Below are 24,697 nucleotides of genomic sequence, written 5' to 3'. Positions count from 1 at the left end.
ATTTTTGGGAATAATTTCAGTAAGATAGGTACTGGCTCTTTTTTGTACATCTGGTAGAATTTGGCTTTTCATACATTCGGTCCAGGATTTTCAGTGGGTAGGCTTTTTATTACCGATTCAATTTTGGAACTTATTGGTCTGGTTCAGGATTTTAATTTCTTCCTGGCTTAATATGAGCTGTTGTGTATTTCCAGGAATTTATCCACTCTCCTAGGTTTCCTAGTTTGTGTATACAGAGGGGCTCATAATAGTCTCAGGATTTTTTGTATTTTTGTTGGATAGGTTGTAATGCCTCCTTTGTCATTTCCAAGTGTCTTTATTTGGCTCTTCTTAAAATTAATCTAGCTCACAGTCTATCAATCTAAAATTAATCAAGCTCACAGAAAATCATCAACTTTTTGTTTTATTGATCTTTTGTATGGATTTTAGCAGTTCAATTTCTTTCAGTTCAGCTCTGATTTTGGTTATTTTCTGCTATGTTTGGGGTTGGTTTGCTCTGGTTTTTCTAGTTCCTCTAGGTTTGATGTTAGGTTGCTAATTTAAGATCTTTTTAACTTCTTGATATAGACATTAAGTGCTATAAAATTTCCTCTTTACACTGATATAGCTGTGTCCCAGAGATTCTGGTATTTTTTTGTCTGTTTTCATTGGTTTCAAAAACTTTTTTTGATTTCTGACCATTTCATTCTTTACCTACAAGTCATTTGGCATCAAGTTTAACTTCTATGTAATTGTACGGCTTTGTTGGGTCTTTTTGATATGATTTCTATTTTGTTTGTGCTGTTTCATTTGTGGTTGGCATGATTTTAATTTTTTTTTAATTTATTGAGACTTGCTTTAAGGCCAAGCATGTGGTTGGCCAAGCATCAGTGCAGTATTGATGTCCCCCACTATTACTGAGAAGTTGTGTAAGCCTGTCTGTAGATCTCTAAGAATTTGTTTTATGACTATGAGTGCTCCCATGTTGGGTGACTTAACTGTTTAAAATAGTTAAATCCTCTCGTTGAATTGAGCCCTTTATCATTATGTAATGCCCTTCTTTGTCTTTTTTTATTGTTGTTGGTTTAAAGTTTGTTTTGTCTAATATAAGATTAGCTACTCCTGTTTGTTCATTTTCTGTTTGCCTGATAGATCTTTATCCATCCCTTTACTTTGAGCCTATGGGTGTTGTTACTTCTAAGATAAGTCTCTGGAAGACAGCAGAGAGTTGGATCTTGCTTCTTTACCCAACTTTCCATTTGGGTAAAATGTGTTTTATGCATTTAAAGTTAGGTATTTAAGCCGTTTACATTCTGGATCAATATTGCTATGTGAGAATTGTATCCTATCATCTTGCTGTAAGCTGGTTCTTATGTGGACTTAGTTGTATAGTTGATTCATAGTGTCAGTGAGGTATTTGCTTAAGTGTGTTTTTTGGTGGCAGGCATTCTTTAACTTCCATGTTTAGCATGCCTTTTAGGTGCTCTTGTAAGGGAGGTCAAGTTTTAACAAATTACCTCAGCTTTGGCTTTTCTGAAAAGAATTTCATTTCTCCTTTGCTTACGAAGGTTAGTTTGGTGAGATATGAAATTCTTGGTGGGAACTACTTTTTAAGGATATTGAATACAGGCTCCCAGTCTTTCCCAGTTTGTAAGGTTTCTGCTGAAATGTCTGCTGTTAGCCTGATGGGGCTCCCTTTGTAGGTGACCTGCTCCTTCTCTCTAGCTGCCTTCAACATTTTTTCTTTCTCACCAACCTTGGAAAATCTGATGATATTGTATTGGGAAGGGTCATCTTGCATAATATCTCAAGGAGATTCTCTGAATTTCTTACATTTGCATGGCAACTGTCCTAGTGGGATTGGGAAGATTTCCATGGACTGTATCTTCAAATGTGTTTCTCAAGTTTCTTGCTCTCTCTCCTTCTCTTTCTGGAATAACAATGAGTTGTGTTTGGTCTCTGCATAATCTCATATTTTTGGAAGTTTTGTCCATATTTAAAAATTTATTTTTAATTTTTGTCTGCTCACGTTGCTTCAAAGGAGTGATGTTCAAGATCTGAGATTCTTTCCTCAGCTCGGTCTGTTATGCAGTTAATGTCTCCAGTTGTGTTTTGAAATTCCTATAGTAAATTTACTTCACAAGCTCCGGTTTGGTTCTGTCTTCAAATGGTTATGTTGGCTCTCAACTCTTAGACCGTTTTACTGTTTTCCTTGGACTGTGTTTCAACCTTCTCACGTATCTTGATGAGTTTCATTGCCATCCAGATTCTGAAGTCTATGTCTGACTCACTTCACCCATTTCAGTCTGGTTAGAATCAATTGCTGGCGAGCTAGTGTGATTGTGTGGAGGCAAAAAGGGACACTGACTTTTAAAGTTACCAGGGTCTTGGGCTGGTTCGTTCTCTTTTGTGAAGGCTAATGATCATTTCCCTTTGAAGTTACTGTTCTTTAGATGGGGCATTTTGTTTTTATGGTCTTTATTGCCCTTGAGAGCTTCACAGTAGAACAACTTGGGTATAGCTGAATGGCTTTATTTCTGGATACTTCAAGGGTCAAGGCTCAGCTCCACACTCCTGGGCTGCATGCTCTCACCCTGGGGGATTAGGACCAGGTCAGCAGTTTGGCTTCTAGTCCCTTGACGATTAGCCTCTGGCTGGGCTGGAGAGGCCAAGATACTCACAGACTACTGGCAACGGCCAAGTTAAAGTTTTAAATGCAGGGTTTTAAGAGAAACTTTGTTATATTTTGTATTAAAGATATTTTTATTCTGTTTAATTCAAGTAAGCATTAGGTTTTTATGGAGGAAATGGAGCAGACGGCATGTCTGGGGCTAGAAAATATAATAAACCTAAGGCTTCAATATTAGATATGGGATATTCCCTTTTGCAAAGAGACAATATCGTTATAAATTTTTTAAAACTATGTATTATTTTTTATTCATCGATTCAAAATGCTGATTTAGCTTCATAAAAATTCATCTTACTGTACAAATTCATTTATTTTCTTTCTTATGTCTTAAAGTTCTTATATCTTAAAGTTAGTAGAATGTTAGCTGCATAATCATTACTTTGTATGTATGTTTTTATGTACTTTTCAAACGCCTAAGGTCTTTATGGTTACATATTAGACAAATATTGTTATTTAATTCATGTTGTTGGACTGCCAAGCAATTGTAGTGGAGGAAGAGGGTCAAGTAAACTGAATTGATCAAAATAAATATTTATGATTGTGGACTGTGGAGGCCATGCAGGTTAAGAAGGGAAGTGGAGATTTCAGAAGAGTAATGATGATAAAAAGTGGTAGCTCCGCTAATATAAACTCATTGCCATGATGGAAATGTTATGATTGAAGACATATGAGTTCAAAGGTTCAGCACGATGTAGCTACAGGGCATGGCAAGGTCTGGGGTGAACATGGCAATAGGTGGCTGAGGTGGAAGAAAAGCCCATTCTACTTTAGTTCAAAGTCCATTTACTGAATATTAGCATTTTTCTATGTGCATTTCTCTCATCTTCTACTTGTCCATAAAGAGATAATTTTGTCAGTATTAGCCATTAAGGTATAAGCTAAAGCAGGAAAAAGTAAAACTTTATATGAAGTAAAGATACATAACATCGGCTCTCCATTTCATTTTATTAAGTCTGTGGGTTAAAGGACGTCATGAGAACAGACTGCGGTGGTATTAAAAGTGAAGGAGGAACACTTAGTGTTTTCTTCCACATGCTGTTTTCCATTGTTACTGTCAAAAGGTAATCATTTCATCTGTATTTGACATATATTTTTGTATACCATGAATTAGTGAACTCAATTCAAGGGCAATAGTTAAGTGTCACTTAAAACAACAACAAAAAAACAGAAAAAAAATCTTCTGATACCTCATCCAATAGAATGAATCAAAGCCTTTTGGAGGAATGGCTGTTTCTAGGTTTGAGATACACTTATACAAGGTGAGCATTTTTAATGTCAGAAAGTAAGGAAGTGTTCAAAAAAGAAAAAAATCACAGACAAAAACCCACTTTGATGCAGGCCTGTCAAAGGACTCAATAGCTAACTGAAAGAGTTCTCAGTGTCCAAACCTAGAAAATGGAGGCAAAAGAAAAAAAAAGAGTAGTATTGGATAACCCAAAGTGTAAAATAAATATAATTGAGTGCATACTGATAAAAATAAAATGGGAAGAAAGCCCAATTTCCAGTGCAGAAGACTACAAAATTATTTACATGGATATACAGCCCTCCATAAGGCAAAGTGTAACTCCCCATCCCTTAAGCATGAGTAGCACATAGTGATTTGCTTCCAAAGAGTGCAGTGTGGAAAGAGGAAAATATAAAGTGACTTTACACTGGAGAGCCCTCAACTAGCATCAGCAGTGATGATTCAGGCTCACAGTGTATAACCCTGATTTGATGTGATGAGAAGACACTTTACCCGTGTGGTCTGTCTCCCAAAACCCCAAACTCCAGTCTCATCATGAGATAAACAGCAGACACCTCCCTATGGAGGAGCAACCCACGATACGCCTGACCAGTGCTGCTCAAAAAACTGTCAAACTCATCACAAACAAGAGGAGTCTGAGAAACTACGCCAGCCAAGAGGAGCCTACGAAGATATGACAAGTAAATGTCAAGTGTGATCCTGGGACAGAAAGGGAACATTACGTAATAATGAAAGAAAGTATGCGACGCCGGATTTTTAGTTAATAACGTGTCACTGTTGGTTTATTAACAGCAACAAATGTACCACCATAATATAAAACGTTAATAACAGAGGAGATAGAGTGTAGAGTATTTGAAAACACTGCAGTATCTCTGAAATGTTCCCATAAATCTAAAACTGTCCTAAAAAAGTTTATTTAGCAAAAAACTTTCAAAACTACTGCATTACTCCTCTCACTTCTATTATGTACTTAACTCTTATCATTTGATTTCATCTTATTTAATTTTCCTATGTGCAATGGTGATTCATGAACTTAACTGAAATTTCTAAAAATATTATGAACTTATGATAGTTTAATGAAAGATTTCACTTTAATTTAATTAGAAGGAAACATTTCTATAGTCTCATCTTTCCCTCCAGGGAAGGAACACTGTGCCATCTTATTATCAGGTTCTCCCTGGGGCACTTTTTCTCTTTGATAAATTTGTTATAGTCGTGGAAGCCTGGAAGACAGTACTAGCCAAAGGAGCTTTTCTATGTATAATTCTTTCTTTTGCTTTAAAGCAGAAGCTGTTAGTGAGGTATTAAAATGAAAATTTCCCCTTTCTCTGTATACTTAGAAGACTTTAGTGTCTCTACTGAATAGACTTGATATATACCATTAACGGAAAAGCCAATATAAACTATGACACAAATTAAGACAGAATTCTCAGTAAAAATACATGATCAAATTAAACTGAAACAATATAATCAATAATGAAGTATATCATATGTGACAGAAGCATGGTTTTCACATCTGCCACTTTACTGACCCATCAGCTGGATGAGTACGTCCTTACCCTCCCCTTTCAGATCCCCTGAGTTCCAGTCCAGGGTTACTTTTAGGAAGGATTAACAGCAGTCCCCACAACATCATCACCATCACTAATGTGCGTGTTAATTTTTTTTTAATATAGCCTACCTACTATGATGCTGTATTAGAGTACAATATAATTACAGTACAGTCTAATCTTTTTCTTTATTTTCAAACTCTGATTATAGGTGTCAGGGGATATCAGTAATAATAAAAAGAAAGTCATAGGGGCTGAAGGAACCTGGAACAACTTTTTCTGGAAGGAATGGGACTTGACCTGTCCTAGGGAGTGAAAGGAAGAGAGCTTGCTACTGACTGGCAGGAGTGAGGAAAGAATGCCAACAGCAGATCTAGAGACAAGAGGCTGGTCAGTCCCACTCCAGTGACTCACACTGTCCAGGAATGAGGAGAAACGCCGTGGAAACAAAAGGGAAGCAGCTAAGAAATGGTCCTGAAAGCCAGGAGCATGAAGTTGTTTTTTAGCTGGATGTTTTTTGAGTAGAGGGCTAGATTATTAAGGCGGCTTTTAGGAAAATAAGCAGCTGCATCCATGTCTGGGGCAGACTAAGCATGTCCAGCAGAGACATCCAAGTAGTTCTTGTCTAATGAATGGCCACCTGCTCTAGGATGGCCCAGGAGAGGGTGACAGGAAACCGGCCTGCTGAGCAAAGTCTGGAAGGAATTTAAAGAACCTAGAGGCTAATGAAATACAGGACATGAAGCTGAAGAAGAGCCAATGGTCTGTTGCAGGTTTCTAATCATCGTCTTAGGAAACAATGATTAAACAGACAAAGGGGAGGGTGGAGGCAACAGCAGGCGGGTTGGGGGTCCGGCGGGGAGCTAGAGCAATCTGTGAAGATCAGGAGGCTGTTGTAGGTAGAGAAGGAGTGATGAATATTTCCAGGCATCTTCATCGGCAGACCTGAAAAACGCATTCAAAAATGACAACTGTAGATAGGTGAAAATACAGTGTTAGGGTCTAATAATGCAAGAAAGAAATATGGAGTGTTTTCAAGTCTTTGCCCATGGGGATAGACAGTTTGTATGGTCTTAGAATACATTAAACATGCAGTTGTCCATAAACAGACTTGAGGAAAAGACACAAAAAAGCATCATCTCTCCAAAAGCACCTTTCTTCCTGGTCTGTCAGGAGGGTGATCATCCTATTCACCATCCACACAGGGGCGTTTCTGAGAGCAAAACAGGGCACTACATTTTGGAATAATGAGCACAAGCATCTTGTTCTACACCCCAGGAAACCAGAGCTCTCCTCACCCATTTGTAGTTTTACAATCCACCTCATGGAGTCTCTGTGATTGGCAAGTGACATTAGAATAATTTATTTTTTTATCCTAAACATTTTAGCCAACTTCTTACTAAGATTAGCATTTCAACTGAAGACTCCTACTGAGGAGGAAGGCTCACTGGCTAACAGCCACGTGGAATTGTGGCTGTGGGATGGTCGCGGCTGGTGGAAGGAGAAGGGAGGAATGCCCACAGAGTGAGAGGGGTAACTAAAGGTCTGCATGACTGTCTTCTTCCTCCTCACTTCCCGACTGCCTGCACCATGCCCTGCCCTTTGTGCAGTGATTTCCCCCCTCTTCAAACCATCCTCCTGCATTTTTTAACAGTTCAATGTTTTTAAGCCAAAACAGACTTCACAGTTATCTAAATAAAAGATGCATGCAACTCCACCAAACACAGGCAAATGCCTTTGAGACACAGCCACCACCTCCTGTTCTTGGATGTACAGAAAGTTCCCTGCAGACCTCCAGGCCTTGATAATGCTGCTTATTCCACTGTTTCTGAGAGCAGCAAAGGGACTGTGTATGGTAGAAAATGCCCGTCTTTAAGTCTTCGTATCTATTCTGAAGCTAGAGAAGAAAATTTCCATAATTTAATATATCATAACTAAGTACGACTCAGCTTATCAAAAGACATGGAAATGCACTGCAAACTTCATGCTCTAACATCAAGTGTGCTTAACAACCATATCAAAGAATTTATTTTCTGCTGGCTCTGTTTCTCAATAACCGTTTTTGACGTTTTCGTATTTGACAATACTGATAGCATTTTCCTTGATGGTAAGAATGACCAGTGGCCATTACAGAAAATTTAGAAAGTCAGGACATTTCCAAGAAAATAAAATTTACCTATAATCTCAACTATTAGAAATACTTACTGTGAGTAACCATATGTAACCCCTACTGGGATTCTCTTGTGCATATTTTTTTTTTTTTTTTTTTTTTTTTTTTTTGAGACAGAGTCTCGCTCTGTGGCCCAGGCTGGAGTGCAGTGGCGCGATCTCGGCTCACTGCAAGCTCCGCCTCCCAGGTTCCCGCCATTCTCCTGCCTCAGCCTCTCTGAGTAGCTGGGACTACCGGCGCCCGCCACCGCGCCTGGCTATTTTTTGTATTTTTAGTAGAGACGGGGTTTCACCGTGGTCTCGATCTCCTGACCTCGTGATCCGCCCACCTCGGCCTCCCTAAGTGCTGGGATTCCAAGCGTGAGCCACCGCGCCCGGCCGTCTTGTGCCTATTTTTTTAAGTTTCAAAATGTTTTCTGCCTACTCTGTAGAAACATCATGTACAAAGAAAACCTCTGTTTTTATATGAATATACCATTATTTACCCCACTGTATATTTAATCAATTTTTAATTTAATTTTATCTCATATATTTGCCTATTTGTTGTTGTTACAACATTTAGTTAGTCTGACAATTTTTAGAGGGGAATTAAATAATATTTCATTTCAGAAGGGTTGCATTCTATAGTTATGCTAATATCACACCCTTCTTAACACCGAATATACGCATTCTTTAATCTTTGTAAACTGACTGCATTTTAACTTGCACTGCTTTCTTTATCCAGCTGCGACATTTTTCAGCCTGTTTGATAACCAGCTATATTTTCTATTTTCCAACCTCCAGGTTGATGTTCCTCACCCCATGTGATTTTGTCTTACTTGTAAGTGCTTCTATGTTATACATTTTTGCAGGTACTCGACTTGGATTTTGCCAGTGTTTTGGACACACTGCTGTACTGCAATTTTATGGAACGGGGGTAATATTCACTCCTCCACTCACTGCACAGGTGCTGAGCACCAGCATGGCAGAAGCTGTGCCCCGGGACACAGGTATACTGGCAAGTGGGATGGCCTCATCAGTTTCAGATTGTTCTCCTGGATCATCGCTTCTGTTGCTTTCACCCAGTTCATTCCTCTTTCTTCTAAATTTTCATATACAGCCATTTCTCTTTTATGTTTCATTTTTATGTGTTTTAAACAGTGGGATTATAGTTCACAGAACTGATTACATGTCTTTTGGAAGGGCTGAGAGAGCAAAAGAGGAAAATAATTAACAGAGATTAGTAATCAAAGAAAGCAACTATCACCCCTGGGACAGAGAGCAAAAGGGAGGAGGAGAAGTCACCACAGCCCAAAACCTTGGCCAGGGGGAGGCTTAGAGCTCACTAATTCGGCTTTTAATGGTTTGCTTCCTTTTCTTTTAGTCGTTATATCTAAACTACTTAAATGTATTCAGTTTTCAATGTGAAGTGAGAGGGTAAACTGATTTTTTTCCCTTTAAATTACTAACAAGTCAATTTGAGTATATTTTAAAGGTGCTCCAAGATCACTTTTGGACCGAGGAGAACTAGTATATACTCAAAGCTGAGTCAGTAAAGGTGCTGGACTTTGGGAAGAAGCCAAGTAAATTCTCAAAGCCTCAATTTTATGATGTGCATAACTAGAGGTTCAATAAAATCATTTATAAGGTTCTTTTTAGCAAAGTATGTATTTCTATTAAGCTTTTAAAAATTTCATCTGCAGCATACTTTTGATGTAAAGTACTTCTTACTCTGCCCATAACAACTATTAGGCTATCAAGAAAACTCATAACAACTATTAGGATGTCAGGAAAAAAGCATTTTTGGCACGTTTAAATATCTAAGCTTTGTAAAATTGTTTAGCTTTGTGTATAAATATTTTTGCCCCAATTAGTGTACTTCTGTAACAGTGATTAGTGCCGAAATGAATTGAATTAGTATGGATTACTTTGTATAGTACTTAAATTGGGAGGTACTTAACAAATGGCCCTCATAATATTGATTATAGCAAATGACAAAATTGTAGTGCTGTCAACAATATTTAAATATATTTGTAATTCCTTTATTTGTATTCCCTCTAATCTACAGGAAAGTGTAACACCCACTACTCATTCAATGAGACTCCGAAGGTGAAATAATGCAAAACACAGAAGCTAAATTTTATGGGTGGCATGGAGTGTACATGCTTCAATATTTCCATTATTCACTTATTCTCTAGATATTGTGACTCTAATTGGCGTCCAAGCAACTAGTTGTGTTATGTATTGATTAGTGAGATTTCCTTAAAATTACTTTTCTATTAACATTTGTAAATACATTATCCCCAAACCTGTTACATAATCCATGCAAAGTAACTATTCTTATAAATTGCTGTTGTTGAACTTTTAGACATTTAATGAATGTCGGTGGAACATAATCATCAGAAATTAGCTCAATCGTTTGCACGCAAGTTGGCTTAAAACAGAAGAGGAAGATATCAACTGGAAAAATCTCAAGAATTATTCTCCCTAGCACTCTGTCTCCCTAGCTTTTATCCCCTTTATCTCTCTGTCTGTGTGTTAATATTTGCTGAAGTCACAGCATGACCATTCTTCCTCTTAGCTTGGCACTTGTCTTCAATAGGTTTCAAATACCTTGAGTCAAAAAGGATGCTAAAACAAGAGTTTGAAGACAAAAAGAATAGGTGGATAGCAGCTGCTGGTGTAATCATCCCCTTCCTGCCCCTGGCTCCTATGTTGAAACCTAATGTTCGGTATGGTGGTGTTAGAAGGTGAGGCCTTGGGAAGATGATGAGGTTATGAGAGCTCTGCTCTCATGAATGGGATTAGCGCCCTTAGAAGCGGTCAAGGGAGCTTTTCGCCTTCTACCATGTGATGACACATAGAAGGCATCATCTATGAAGCAGAGAGTCAGCCCTCTCTATAGCTGCTGAATCCGCAAGCCCTGGGTCTTGGACTTCCCAGCCTCTGGAATTGTGATAAATTCCTTTTATTTCTAAGCCTTCCAGTTTATGACATTTTGTAATCGCAGCTCAGATGAATTAAGAAAGTAGCAAAGTATCTTCTTCAAGATATCCATTAATTGCAGTGAAAAAAAAGAGTTTTATAGTGGAGATATTCAGCCTACACCACATTACCAAGTAATTAATGTTAACATAAGTGAAAAAACATATATCAGCCCCTGTAATTTGAGACACCAGAAATGGCTTATTCTGCAGTATCCTGCCCCCAAGTTCATAAATTCAACCAAATTATGGGAAAATATCAGAAAGACTCAAAATGTGGGATATTGTAATAGGTGACCAGCAATCTTAAAAATTCTCAAGGTCAAGAAAGACAAGGGAAGACTAATGAGCTGTCACAAATTGGAGGAGATTCAGGAGACAGGAGGAATAAATAGAATGTAGAGTTTTGGAACAGAAAAGTGACAGTGGAAAACCTGGTGAGTTCCAGTAAAGCCTGCAGTATAGTTAATAATGCTGTGTCAACATTAATGTCTTCATTTTGACAATTGCATTCTGGTTAGTGTTACCACTGGAAGGCAGTTGGGTAAAGTATCTATAGGATGTCTGTACTATTTTTGTAATTTTGTGGTGGCTAAAATTATTTCAAAGTAAAAACTGAAAAATGCTTGCAAGGTAAGCCCTGAGATTTATTAACACCAAAATGAGTTTGCTGGACTTTTTTTTTTGAAATTAGTTCTTATAGGGAAAGAGGGAAATGAAGCAACAATGGCAGAAGGTATGATAAATGAGAAAAATCTATGACCCAGGCATCAGGTCCAAATCCTCCAGGCAAAATGTTGACAATTCTATGGGGTAAGTACTGCTTGCTGCAAAAGTGATCACTACTAGGACACAGTGATGTTCACATGCTTGCATACTGATGGAAGCCGTGCTCCACACACTGGACGTGAACTTCATGAGCATGGCCAGCATACACTCTGGAGATGGAAGAGTCACCACTTTGTAGGAAACAGATGAAATAGCATCAGTATTGCAGAGAGGATTGCTGAAACTCAGCGTGGGTAACCCAAGTTATAAACTAAATATCCATCAACCCATACGAAGATAAATGATTGGGATAAAAAATAAATGGGAGAAAAAACAAATCCCTTGTGTTGAATTCTAAATAGTTTCTAGATAATCTGGCCTCAGAAGGTGGCATGTAACTCCCTTAGGAGGGCTCCCAGTTACTTCTTTCCAGAGTACAGTGCAGGAAAAGCACGCCACAGTAACCTTGCACTGGAGCAGCCTGACAAACACCTCTGCCAGGGGACTCAGGTCAGCATCTGCAGTGCTGAGCCACGGTAATAGCACACCCTCCGTACAGTGTGATGGGAATGACCCTTCACCTCTAGTTTTCCTCCCCAAAATCTATAGCTCAACTCGACCCATGAGGAAAACATCAGAAAAATCACAATCAAGGGAATTTCCACAGAATGGTTTACCAGTCAGCCTCGCATCTGCCGAGGTCATCAAAGACAAGGAAACTCTGAGAAACCGTCACAGCCAAGGGGAGCCCAAGGAGATGTGACGACTAAATGTCACGTGAGGTTTGGGAGTGGACCCGTGGATGGAACAAGAACATTAGGTAAAAACTCAGAACATTCAAAACACTACGGACTTCAGTTATTAAAGTGTCAATGTCAGTTCATTAATTGTGACAAATGGAGTATACTAACACAAGACATTAATAACAGAGGATTGTGGATGTTGTATATATGGGAGCACTTCATACTGTCCTCACGACTTCTCTTTAAAAGTGCTAAAACCAAAAGTATATTTAAAAAACTAAATCTTAGGAGCAAAACACATTAATTTACAATATTTCTATGTGTTTAATATCTTTTTTTAGAATATTAGTATACTTTTTATATTTTAAGTAGTAATAACATATTATTGTTTTATATATTTTGAGATATTCTTTCCACAACTGATAACCTATGATTATTGTGAACCCATTTCCCATCGGGAAAAGAAAACGGGTATCTCACTGCCAGCACTCATTTCTCAGGGAAAACTGGAAATGGGTTAAGGAATATGAGAGTACTGTGGGTTATATTAGGCTGTTTCAAAAGTAATTGTGGTTTTAGCCATTACTTTTGCACCAAGCTAATAAAATGTCAGTGACTTAAGAACTAAAGAAGTTGATTTTTGAAAATATGTATTACAGTTCTCTGCGGTATTGATAAAATTTGGTGCATGGATTTAAAATGTTGTCCCAATGAGATTAGGGGAGCATCTGAGTGAGGAATAAAGATGTCAAAACAGCCTTCCAGCAGCTGGGGAAACCACTGGGTGGGGAACTGCATTGGCTGTTCATTCCCAATGCAATGGATGAGGCATGAGGCGACCCTATGACCCTGTGGCAGTAAGAGTAAGGAGGAGTGGAACACCCATGAATATTTCCTGTCATGAAACCCATTCAAAGGAGGTGGGGGCTGGTGCCAAGGTGTGCTAAAGATCATTGTCTTTCAACTGGCAGGCCTATTATTTGGACAAAACAAGGTCATTATAATTGACGCTCGTAGGGACGAGGTATTTTTGGAGATATGATTGCAATTCTGCCCAAAAGCAATGACCACTTCCCCTTGGTTCCCCACCTTGAACACCCACTGCTCCCTCCACCCCTCACAAGCAACCATCCCCCAACCCTCATTCCCCAATGTTGTGTCAGAGAAACAGATGCATCAACATCTCCAAAGTTCATGCTGCCGTGGATGGACTTTAGGCTTCAATGCTATGTTTTTTTTTGTTTTGTTTTGTTTTTCTGCTTGACCCTTTTCTGGTGATGACTTACTTTCATCTTTTCTATCTCCTGCTTCACCAAAGCTCAGCATCACCTAAGCTCTCTTTGCGGACCTTTTTGCTTCCCTGCCATACAGTGATAAAGACACTTGCCTACTGTGGGGAAAACAAATTTAAGTACGTGTAGAATAATTGCATTAAGTGGACACTCTCTGTGGTGAAGTGATTGGACCAAGATCCCTGAAAAAGGAAGTGGCGCAGCTGGGTCTGGGTCTGAATTTCTGTTATGCGACACCAGAACCAGGACTCTCAGCTATGACTTTCCTCTTCTTGACACATAGCACTGTAATTAATATAAAATGCACTTCAATAAAGGACATCTTTGACAAAGCAAAGTATGCAATCTTCACGTGATGTTATTATATAATTAGGAACAATAAAATATCCCCTTTAAATGGAAACTCAATTTCATTAAACAACCTTTACCAAAGCCATAAAGATTATTGATTCGACAGCATTGGGGCTTATTGAGTTCTTTATCCAGAAAATAGATAGGAGTTATATGTGCACTTTCTCACCAGTGCTCATGAGTGGTTGACCAATAACACACATTTGCCAGATAATTCGGGAGAAGAGCGCATGGTCAACGAATGAAGCAAAGCTAGCTGTCCTATTGTAGTACAGTCTGGCCTTGTTACTTTATAATATAGACCATTAACTCTACATTCTAACCACCTAAACTTTCTGCTCACTGCTCTTCTTTTAAACTATTGCAAAAAGGATTATAAAAAACCCTTTGAGTATAAGCGTCCCTTCATAGAAAAAGTTAAAAGACTTGAGTATCCGTTAAATCTTAAAGGCGATACATACTATTGCATCTAAGTTTAGAAAAACAAGTCTTCACATCAGGTCTTAGCACAAATAATGTAAATTAAGATAGATTTGAATTTACTGGCTTCTTTGTTTTTAATGCTTTGGCACTGTTAGGTCCATAAACATTCTGTGTCTAAAAGAAACACAAAATATTAACGATGGCCCCTAAGTGTGAGATGCTTTAAAACAATCTCATTAAATTGTGACAACAACCTCACACATTTTGCCTACAAGGAGCTCAAGGCTCAGTAAGATAAAATTGTTCAAGAATACCTAGCTAATAAGTGGGAAGGTGTACATTCATTTTATCACCTAAGCTGCATATACAGGGGATGACAAAGAACTGAGAGGTCACACCATCATCTATCAGCTGCTTCAGTAAAAAGTGGTGGAATACTCTGGTCTCTGTCAGCATTAGGATTCTGGAGTAACAGCTGCTCCATGATTAAGCAATGCTACCATCCTCTATGATGTGCTTTCCTGTGGATTAAACTAAGCAACTGGATGATTTGTTTCAAAATTTCTCACCATAGCTCCAGATGACATTCACAAGTATGTAATTCTGAGTACTGATGCAGTATGTTAAGGTGATTTTGGAAGCAGATTCTGAGCAGCTTGTCTAGTACAGTTTGTATTCCTTTCCAAGGGCAAGATAAGAATGTTAGGGGGCGGGCATGGGGGGATTCTCTGAGTCAAAGAAGAAGATTTTATAACGAGAGAGTTTTCTTTCGCTTATGGGAATGTGTACTTGGGGGCTACATTTACTACATCCCTGGCCTCATTTCTGTTAAGTCCAGCCACATACCATGAATTTAACAGTAGTTCCTAATACTTCATCAACAGTAATCTGTCATGCGTACTTTTATTCCAGGACACCAACAAGCCCTGACTATTGCAGATAGGGTGTCGTACCAGAGGCATTTACAAACCTCAAATCGGATTACAGGGCCCTGAAACATGGAAGTGTTTAGTAAAGACGTGCGATTAAACTGACTGAGAGGCATCTATGTACTTCAGTGTTCAGAGAAATATCCCAAAGAAAGCAACCAAAATGTTACAGTGTGGGAAACCCAGTGAAAACCCTATCCCACGAGAAATTGAGCATGTGCAGATAAAAAAATTTCCTTCTCTAACAGCAATCACCATTTGCTCAAGTATCAAATGCTACATCTCTAGTACCAAATTATTGTGGAAGTGAAACTTGAAAATAATAACATTGAAATAAACGTAATTTTAAAGAAGAAAATATCTTCAAATATATTTTAGATACTCATAAATGTTTATAAATATGATACTCTGAAGAAAAACATGTTCTCGTTTATGGAAACAGCTCTCTCAATAGCATACCCTTCATGTAGCACTTGGACAAGAAGGATTCAGGGACCACACCCCGCCCCTTATCAGATGTTTGTTCTTGTTCCGTGCTATTTTTTTGCACCATCTCAGATGGATTGGTATTCCTGTCACACCTCAATCATCAACACAGGCTTCAGCTTTTATTATACCTAAGCCTCCTTCCTTGGGAATGCCAGGATTCTCTAAGAAAGACATTCTGCTCTGTATTAGAATCACCACACTCCTATAGTTTCAAACAAGACAAAAGTGATAAATTACAGACTTTTTTTTGCCATTGCCAACGTGGTAAAGCCTTAGCCAAGTAAGATCCATAAAGGGCAGCTCTGAAATCCAACTAATGGCAAGGGACACAGCGCAATGCAACACGTCCCTGAGGTCCATCACTATGCAGGTACAAAATATCAAATACTTTAGGAAAATATATAAAAAATAAAAACTAAAACATTCTAAACACTTTCTGGGATTTTTTTTAAAACAAAGCTGCTTATACCTACTACCTATGAATTTGTTGATCAAATACTTGATACTGTGACAAATAATTTATTCAATACTTTATGAAGTCCTACCCCTACACCAGTGCTGTAAGCAATGATACTAAGAAAAGGCACACATTTCCATAAGAAAAATAAAATAGAAGTCTCTTTTGTTTTTTGTTTTCTTTTTGCTATTCAACAACCTGCTATTTCACATTTCCTCCAGCATTAAGTAGCAAGAGACACGAGTGGGCCTTTCCCAGAGCCAGGGCACGTGCACACACTCTGTGGAGCAATGCTGTGCGGCTTCACATTAGAAACTCCTACTGGTGGCTTCCCAACTTGGCAACTCAGTCCTAGAGAGCATCAAAATTATGCTACCTAATTTCAGTAGAGAAAGAGGGTATTGTTTCATCTTAATACAACTGCTCTAATTCCGGTGACTATCAAACACAGTGGCTGCATGGCTTCCACATCAAGGTCATCATCTTCACATCAAGCAAGTTGCTCTATCACCCAGGCTGGAGTGCAACGACGCGACCTCGATCTTGGCTCACTGCAGCCTCTAACCCCGTGGTTCAAGCGATTCTCCTGCCTCAGCCTCCCGAATAGCTGAGATTGCGGTGCCTGCCACCACACCCAGCTAATTCTTGTATTTTTAGTAGAGATGGGGTTTCACCATGCTGGTCAGGCTGGTCTCAAACTCCTGACCTCAGATTTTCCTCCCGTCTCGGCGTCTTAAACGGATAAGATTACAGGCGTGAGCCACTGCGCCTGGCCACGTTAAAAAAGTTCTTAAATAGGTGTTTGATGTTTATTCATCAGACCTTCAAAATACTAGGTGTTCATGTTAAACAATGATATAGTTTGACAGGTAGTCACCTAAAACGAGCCCTTCACTGCCACAAATAACTGACATGGCTCCAGCCTTAACATTTGTTCTGAAGGGCAAATGCATACACTTGCTACAGCAGTGATTTCACTTAGTACATCTTTCTTTTCTTAGTTTTATCTCTAAATTCGTATTTAAAATAGATATTTGGAGCTTAGTACTACTGTATTAGTTGTCTTAAGAATATTAATCTCCTTTCAATTCTTTCAACTGGACGTTAGTACAGTGTACTGTTTTTAAGGAGTAAGAATCTTATTAATTGCTGATTTAATGTATTTTATGAATCTGTAACAGATGCAAAGACAATTGGCATCATCCTGTAGGCATTATCCAAAACATATGCTAAAAATAGTAATATAGTATTTTTATAGAGAAAATTCAGCCCACATGTTGAAAAATATTAAAATCTAAAGAATAATTCATGTCGATTGTAATGGTTGTATTTGTAGAGTTTTAATTAATGTCTCATAGCTTAAAAATTATTTTGTGTTTCTGGGAAACTTAAAATCTGGATTTTTTTTTTTTTTTGAGATGGAGTCTCTGTCACCCAGGCTGGAGTGCATTAGCACAATTTCGGTTCACTGCAAGCTCCACCTCCCAGGTTCACACCATTATCCTGCCTCAGCCTCCCGAGTAGCTGGGACTACAGGTGCCCACCACCACGCCCAGCTAATTTTTTTGTATTTTTAGTAAAGATGGGGTTTCACCATGTTAACCAGGATGGTCTCCATCTCCTGACCTCATCATCTGCCCACCTTGGCCTCCCAAAGTGCTGAGATTACAGGCGTGAGCCACCACCCCTGGCCAAAATCTGGATATTGAAAAACATATCCTTAAAAATAAATGCCAGAATTTTCTCAGAACCAGTTCTCCAGGAATTCCTGAGTAACTCAGCCCTCAAAATTCAGATACACACCCCGGACCACCAACATCTTTCCTTTAAGTTCCTTTCCTCTGTTTCATTTTAACTTTCCCTTTTTTTTTTATCACTATGATTTCTCTAGTCTGTGCCATCCTGTCTTCTCTGTGGTACCTTCTTGTGTTTGGTGTTCTTTCACTGCACCCAGAATCTTGACTTTTACCCAGGAATCTCAAACGTTCCGTCCCTGCTTATGACTTCCATCCCACTCAGTATACACTATGACACATTCTCCTACCTTCCGTCCCCGGTTACGACCTCATTCCCGCTCAAACAATACACACTATCAAACGTTCTCCTACCTTTCGTCCCCAGTTATGACTTCCATCCCACTCAAACAATACACACTATCAGACATTCTCCTCTTTTTACATTTCCATCAAAACCACCTTGTCTCCCAATCTCCAGTAGACAATCTCAATCCCCCTGCTTGTCTAACTCTAAAGAGGAACTTAAAGCAAGCCTAAAATAAGTAAAACCCATAAGAGAGAAAGGCCTGATATGGCAGGGCATGCAGTTTGTATTTAATCACAGACAGCGGAAAGCCATGGGAGGTATCTCAGCCTTTCAGGAAGATTACCTGATAAGTCCTGCTAGAACGTATTGCAGACAAGGATCCAGATGGTAAGGGATAGCTGGGAGAGAAGCGCTAATGATGACTTTAATTAGGGGTAGAAACAGTTGGTTTCCGTTGAAGGGATAGAATAAAAAAATATTCTGGGCTCTTAGGATTAATGTAAAGCAGGAAATAAGACAGCAGCAGCAAATGTTGAATCCCTCGTGGATGACTGGAAAAGGTATAGCATCATGAATAGTTAAAAGGAATCTTCTACGCAGATAATATTGATAGAAAAATCATAAAGTGTAATATGTTATGATTATGTACTGTATGAATGAAAGGACAGTAATGGGCTTCATTTGAAAGAGACTGAGTTTAAGATACATGTGGGATATCCAGATTAAAAAACATAAAACGGATGGACAGAATTTCAAAAGCCAATTAATAGAGTTAGGATAAATGGAAAGTTTATGTAAAACAGAATGAAAGAAATTTCTTACTTTGGAAAATGAGCTAACACAATGCCATCTTGTGGCTAGGAGGTATCCGAGTGTTACTCACTTCGCCTCAACAAATGTAAATACTTTATGCTTCAATTATCATTTTCTTAAGCCAGAGGAGCAGACTTTTTAAATTAAGTAGCTCTACTTTTAGATATTAATTCCTGAAACAATTTACCATAAATGACCAATGAGCCTATACTCAGAAGTACGAATTTCTTGTTTTTCTGTTAAATAATCATTGAAAATATTTTAAAACAATTAAGTAACGACTCAAAGCTCTATGTCAAGATATACTTGGTGAAGATACGAAAGTTGAGCATACTTTCATGTCACACTTGCACAATTGTTCATAAATACTATTTCTGTAGGAGCTTCTCTTTTAAAACATGCAGAAAAGAGGAGAAAACCAAATTGGCAAAAAAGAAAAAAGAAAAAAAGAGTTGAATGTTTGCAAGTATTTTTAAGGATTTAATATGAAACTCTACTTACAATAATTAAAAATGAAAAACTACATCAATTAAGGGATTTTCCAAAGAGACAGCCTTGAGGCAATAGTACTTTATTTTAGCTAAAATAGACATATTTATACAACATATTCAAAAATCATATCTGAAGGCTTATGAGAATTAACAAGATGGATTTTGAACACGCACTTTAAACAGCGTAGGTTTCTTTTCATAGCCACAAGTGACAGCTGTCAACAAATATTCTTTAATGTCCTTATTTCCAAATCGTATCTGCCAAGATTATTTAAAGAAAAAAATATGACTACCGAGTAACAACAAAGGATTTTATGGCTGGTAATTTAAAATTTTACTCTCAGAAGAGACAATCATGTTAAATATACAATTGAATCCATTTACACCAAGCATCTATTTTACCACATTCCTGATGAATGAATGTCCGCCTCATTTGGACTAGTGTCAGAAGTAAACCAGGACTAAAGACATAGCTGTCTCTGCCCAGCTAAAAGTAATTATTTAAAAAGTTACTTCTAACAACAACCCCACTTCTGGGTACCTACCCAGAGGAAAACAAGTCATTATATGAAAAAGATACTTGCACACGCATGTTTACAGTGGAATTTGCAATTGCGAAATCATGGAACAAACCCAAATGTCCATCAATCAATGAGCGGATAAAGAAATTCTGATACACACACACACACACACACACAGACACACACACACACGATGGAATACTACTCAGCCATAAAAATGAATGAATGGATGAATGGCATTTGCAGAGACCTGGATGACATTGGAGACTATTGTTCTAAGTGAAATAACTCAGGAAAGAAAAACAAACATCGTATGTTCTGATATGTGGGAGCTAAGTTGTGAGGATACAAAGGCATAAGAAGGATACAATGGATTTTGGGGACTGAAGGGGAAGGGTAGGGGGCACTGAGGGATAAAAGACTGCAAATAGGGTGCAGTGTATACTGCTCAGGAAGTGGGTGCACCAAAAACTCACAAATCACCATTAAAAAACTTACCTACGTAACCAAATACCACCTGAACCCCAATAGCTTATGGAATAAATAAAAAATAAAATGTCCTTGTTTACATTTGGCAGAAAAAAATAAAAATAAAGTAAAATAAAACCTGTCCTTCTGTGTATTTAGACCTTGATCCTCCGGCTACCTCTGGATCCAGCACTGAACAAGCCTGCCTTCTCTTCCATATAAGAACATGTAAAACTTTGAAGTCAGCTGAAAAGTCTCTTCTTCATCTTCTCTCATCCAGCTGTTTGTTCAAAGTTACTGAAGTTTTGAAAACGTATTGCCATCTCTTACATCACACAGTTTTAACGTAACATGTTCTTTGTAATTGTTCAGGTGTGACCTAACCAGCATTAAGTAAGCACGCAGTTAGTTTGGTCTTATTTTACATTTGCTTTTCCCTTACTCCACATTATAGGAATGTTTCCAGTGAAAGTCTATACAGAATGATCAATATTAAGTGTATTTGTTCTAAAGCTGTTCATTAATTTAAGACACAAAATAACATCAACTGGCCTGTTACTTTTTCTGGAGGGAGTGGGCTACTTCTAGCAATACTCTGTCTCCTCTTTGTATCATATATTAAGCATAAATGAAGAATACAGAATCAGGAGAATTAGAAAACGCGATCATGTAACTATGTAATCCTTGTCATCCTTGTCTTGGTGAGTGTAAAGTGCTCATATGTGGAGCAAGCACTTGGAAATTACTAGTAATGAGGTCCCTAGAAAGATAGCATAAAAGCATAGGAAAAATCTCACAGAAACAAAACAAAGAAACAAACAGAAACATAATTCGGTTAGTGGCTTTCTTTCTCAGAAATGTAAAAGAAAAATGCAAAGGATAACATATCAGTCATATACTCAGCGGAAGAAACTAAAATGTTCATTTATCAAATGAACATGAGATGTTTAAGAAATAAAACATTTCAAGTGAAGTCAAAGTTCTCTACAAATCCCTCCACAAATCCTAGTCTCCACTTCCCTCCCTGAACTCCATCTTTATTTTTAATTTGGGGTAAAGACATTCTAAGATTTTACTTTTTAATTTATTTTCCTGTGTATTTTTAAATTGGCATGAGTAGTCACACAAATATATTGTTTGCTTCCTTATTTTTGAAACCTATTAAAAATGTAAAGCTTTACAACTACTTTATTTAAAGTACTCTAAAGTATAATGTCTACATGAATATTACAAACTTTATATATCTCCCACCCTACTAACAAACATGTGGGTTGTTTCTAGTTTTCCACTGTTAAACAATTCTAGGATGAATAGCTGTGTGTATGTCCTATGATATGCATGCATGGCTTACTTGGCTCATCATTTATGAATATTTTTTAGCTTTCCTAGATATTGCCAATTTGCTTTTCAGAAATTGCTATACTAATTTACATTTTCTAGAGCAATTTGAGAATTACCACTTCTGTGCATTCTCCTAAACATTTGGTATTCCATATTTTTGAATGGTCACCAATTGGACTTTAATTTATTGTCATCCCATTGTGTTTTAATTCGCATTTCCTGAGTCTGGCTGGTGTAAACACATTTTTGACCAGTCAGGTTTCCTGTTTTGTGCCTTCTTCTCGGGGAAAAAGAAAAACCAACTACTTTTTTAAAACTGTCAGGAGGAGCAATCAAGTTATCTGTTATTGAAGTCAATTGGGAACAGAAGGAAAAGAAAAATAACCATAATAATACCACATCCCAAGCCTGGGAGATCTAAAATGGTGTCACTGTAACAGAAAAAATAAAACATTGTATAGAGATATAAGGGAGATTTTGGATGTGTTTTATCACCAATATCACTAAAAAAACTGTTACCCACAAAAGTATCCATTTTTATTTTTATTTTTTGAGATGGAGTCTTGCTCTATTGCCCAGGCTGGAGTGCAGTGGTGCGATCTCAGCTCCCTGTAAGCTCTGCCTCCTGGGTTCACACCATTCGCCTGCCTCAGCCTCCCAAGTAGCTGGGACTACAGGTGCCCGCCACCACACCTGGCTAATTTTTTGTATTTGTAGTAGAGACGGGGTGTCACCATGTTAGCCAGGATGGTCTCGATCTTCTGACCTCGTGATCCACCCACCTAAGCCTCCCAAAGTGCTGGGATTACAGCCATGAGCCACCATGCCTAGCCAAAAGCATCCAATTTTAAGCTGTACTTAACATGTTTCGTATGTTGTCCTTAGTCTCCCAAAATGTAGAAAGGTAGTTATCAGTAGAAAACCAATGCTAATCCAAAGACACACAAATACTGAAAACAGATGCCGTAACTTTCTACCATATGTATGTTTGTACTTCCTGAATTCTTTTTATCCAAAAATCATCTGGGATCCTGTTTAAACCACAGAGCACTAGGTCCTTGTCTAGATCCTGGAACGACGACATAAACTGAAGTCAGCCACAAATCTGTGATTCTCTAGGGACCCAGGTAATGCCTGTACTCAGGCAAGTCTGGGAGGACCCTGAAAAGTTGCATTTCATGCAATAAGAAGCACTGTTTGCAAAGATAGCCACCATAACCCCTCCAATCATTGCTTTCAGTCATCTTCGCAATTGATTCTACCCTTCCCTTAAGAAATGGTGTGTTTCCTTCTCATCCCTTGACTCAGCTGAGCTGTGATTTGCTCTTCCACTATAATGCAGGAGAAGTGATGTAACACTTTGAAGACTAGGCTTTCAGAGCTTTACTGATTGAGAGAAGGAACATAAACATAGCCAATTATCAGAGTACATATGAACATAGAACTCTGACCCACACCCTCTGCTGTGACCAGTGCAGGAGACCAAGCCACAACAACTCCATCAACCAGCTCAGAATAGGTAAGACTTGGCCAATGACTTTCAGCTTCCGTATTTTTGCCCCTGCTTTTGACTGCAGACCAAGCAGAGGAAGCCAAATACACTGCTGGGTTGACTGGGGAGAAGTGCGAAGGCGGCTTACTTCCACTTAGCTCTTCACCACCACCAGCTTCCCCGTGTGAAAAACCTCCAGCTGCAGTGTGCCTGAAGCCTTCCTCTCTCCCACTACAGGGCTTTGCCTCTCCCCGGAGTTTGAGTGGCTGCTAAACTCAAATCATAGCAGCTGCCTTGCTTGTTCTGGCAAACCTGAGTAAATAGCCTCTGTTCTCATCTGGGTATGTCCACGAGCTTCTGCCACAAGCTTCTTTTCATGTGTCTTAGAACCCTGAGGCTCCCATGAAGAATACTGAGATAGTCTCCTTGAGCAGAGAGCACATTAAAAGAGAGGTCTAGCCAACACCAAGCACCACTCCTAAACTTGTGAGTGGGTAAGTGAGGCCACGGGTGTGGGGGCCATGCTGACCCTGTGAGACACCATGGGTCTGCAGCTGCATGAGTGTCCAAGGAAAGACCAGCAGAATCTGTACAGCTGAGTCAAGCCCAGACTGCTGACCAATGAAATTGTCATGGACATTTTTGTTTCAACTTGCTAAGTCTTGAGGTTGCTTTTTACACAGCAGATCATTGTAACATTTTTCAGTTTATTTGTGAGGATATGAACTGTAGAGTTATTTGCATGTAGCTGATAATATATCCTGGAATAAAACATAAGGGGCAGGTTTTGTCATGGGGACCACGGACCTGTAGGGAAGGTCACATGACGAGGAGCAGTAAACAGTAAAAAGAGATTAAAATCACAGAGACACAAAATTATTGAAATCCCTCCCAAAAATATGAAGCCAAAGAACGTCAACTTTTAAAAGAATTGTCAGTCCATTGGCATGAAACACTCCTGAGCCAAAGGCAAGGTGAAGAATCAGGGTTTGTGTGTAGAGCGGGGAGTGTCATTGGTCAGAACGTCACTAGTAAACTTAAAGATAAAAATTTGTGTAAATGGCTTTCATCTGAATTGGGATATGGTTTGCTATGAATTGAATAGGAGATGAGAAAAGAGACAGCAGGGTTTTTTTGGGGAGAGGGTTTTTTTTTTTTCTTTTTTTGAGATGGAGTTTCGGCCGGGCGCAGTGGCTCACACCTGTAATACCAGCACTTTGGGAGGCCAAGACAGGCGGATCACGAGGTGAAGAGATCGAGACCATCCTGGTCAACATGGTGAAACCCTATCTCTACTAAAAGTGCAAAAATTAGCCGGGCGTGGTGGCAGGCACGTGTAATCCCAGCTACTCAGGGAGACTGAGGCAGCAGAATTGCTTGAACCCAGGAGGTGGACCTTGCAGTGAGCCGGGATCACACCATTGTACTCCAGCCTGGGCAACAGAGCAGGACACTCTCTCTAAAAAAAAATAGAAAAAAG

The 24,697-nt window shown here is 38.7% G+C and overlaps 1 protein-coding gene and 1 long non-coding RNA gene across 2 annotated transcripts in view; both read right to left on the bottom strand.

The window, feature by feature from the left end:
• CSMD1 (CUB and Sushi multiple domains 1) overlaps positions 1-24,697 on the bottom strand; it is a 2,090,842-nt gene that overhangs the window by 1,419,883 nt on the left and 646,262 nt on the right. The window lies entirely within an intron of this gene.
• LOC115834835 lies at positions 1,789-20,075 on the bottom strand. Its single transcript, XR_004029841.1, has 3 exons — positions 19,919-20,075; positions 17,543-17,555; positions 1,789-1,799 (listed from the first exon to the last, which is right to left on the bottom strand). It is a non-coding gene; the product is annotated as an uncharacterized LOC115834835 (long non-coding RNA).

This window comes from Nomascus leucogenys, chromosome 4, assembly GCF_006542625.1.
Source record: "Nomascus leucogenys isolate Asia chromosome 4, Asia_NLE_v1, whole genome shotgun sequence".
Lineage (NCBI taxonomy): Eukaryota > Metazoa > Chordata > Mammalia > Primates > Hylobatidae > Nomascus > Nomascus leucogenys.
Note: the sequence above shows the minus strand (reverse complement) of the source record. Positions and strands in the feature narration are given on the sequence as shown.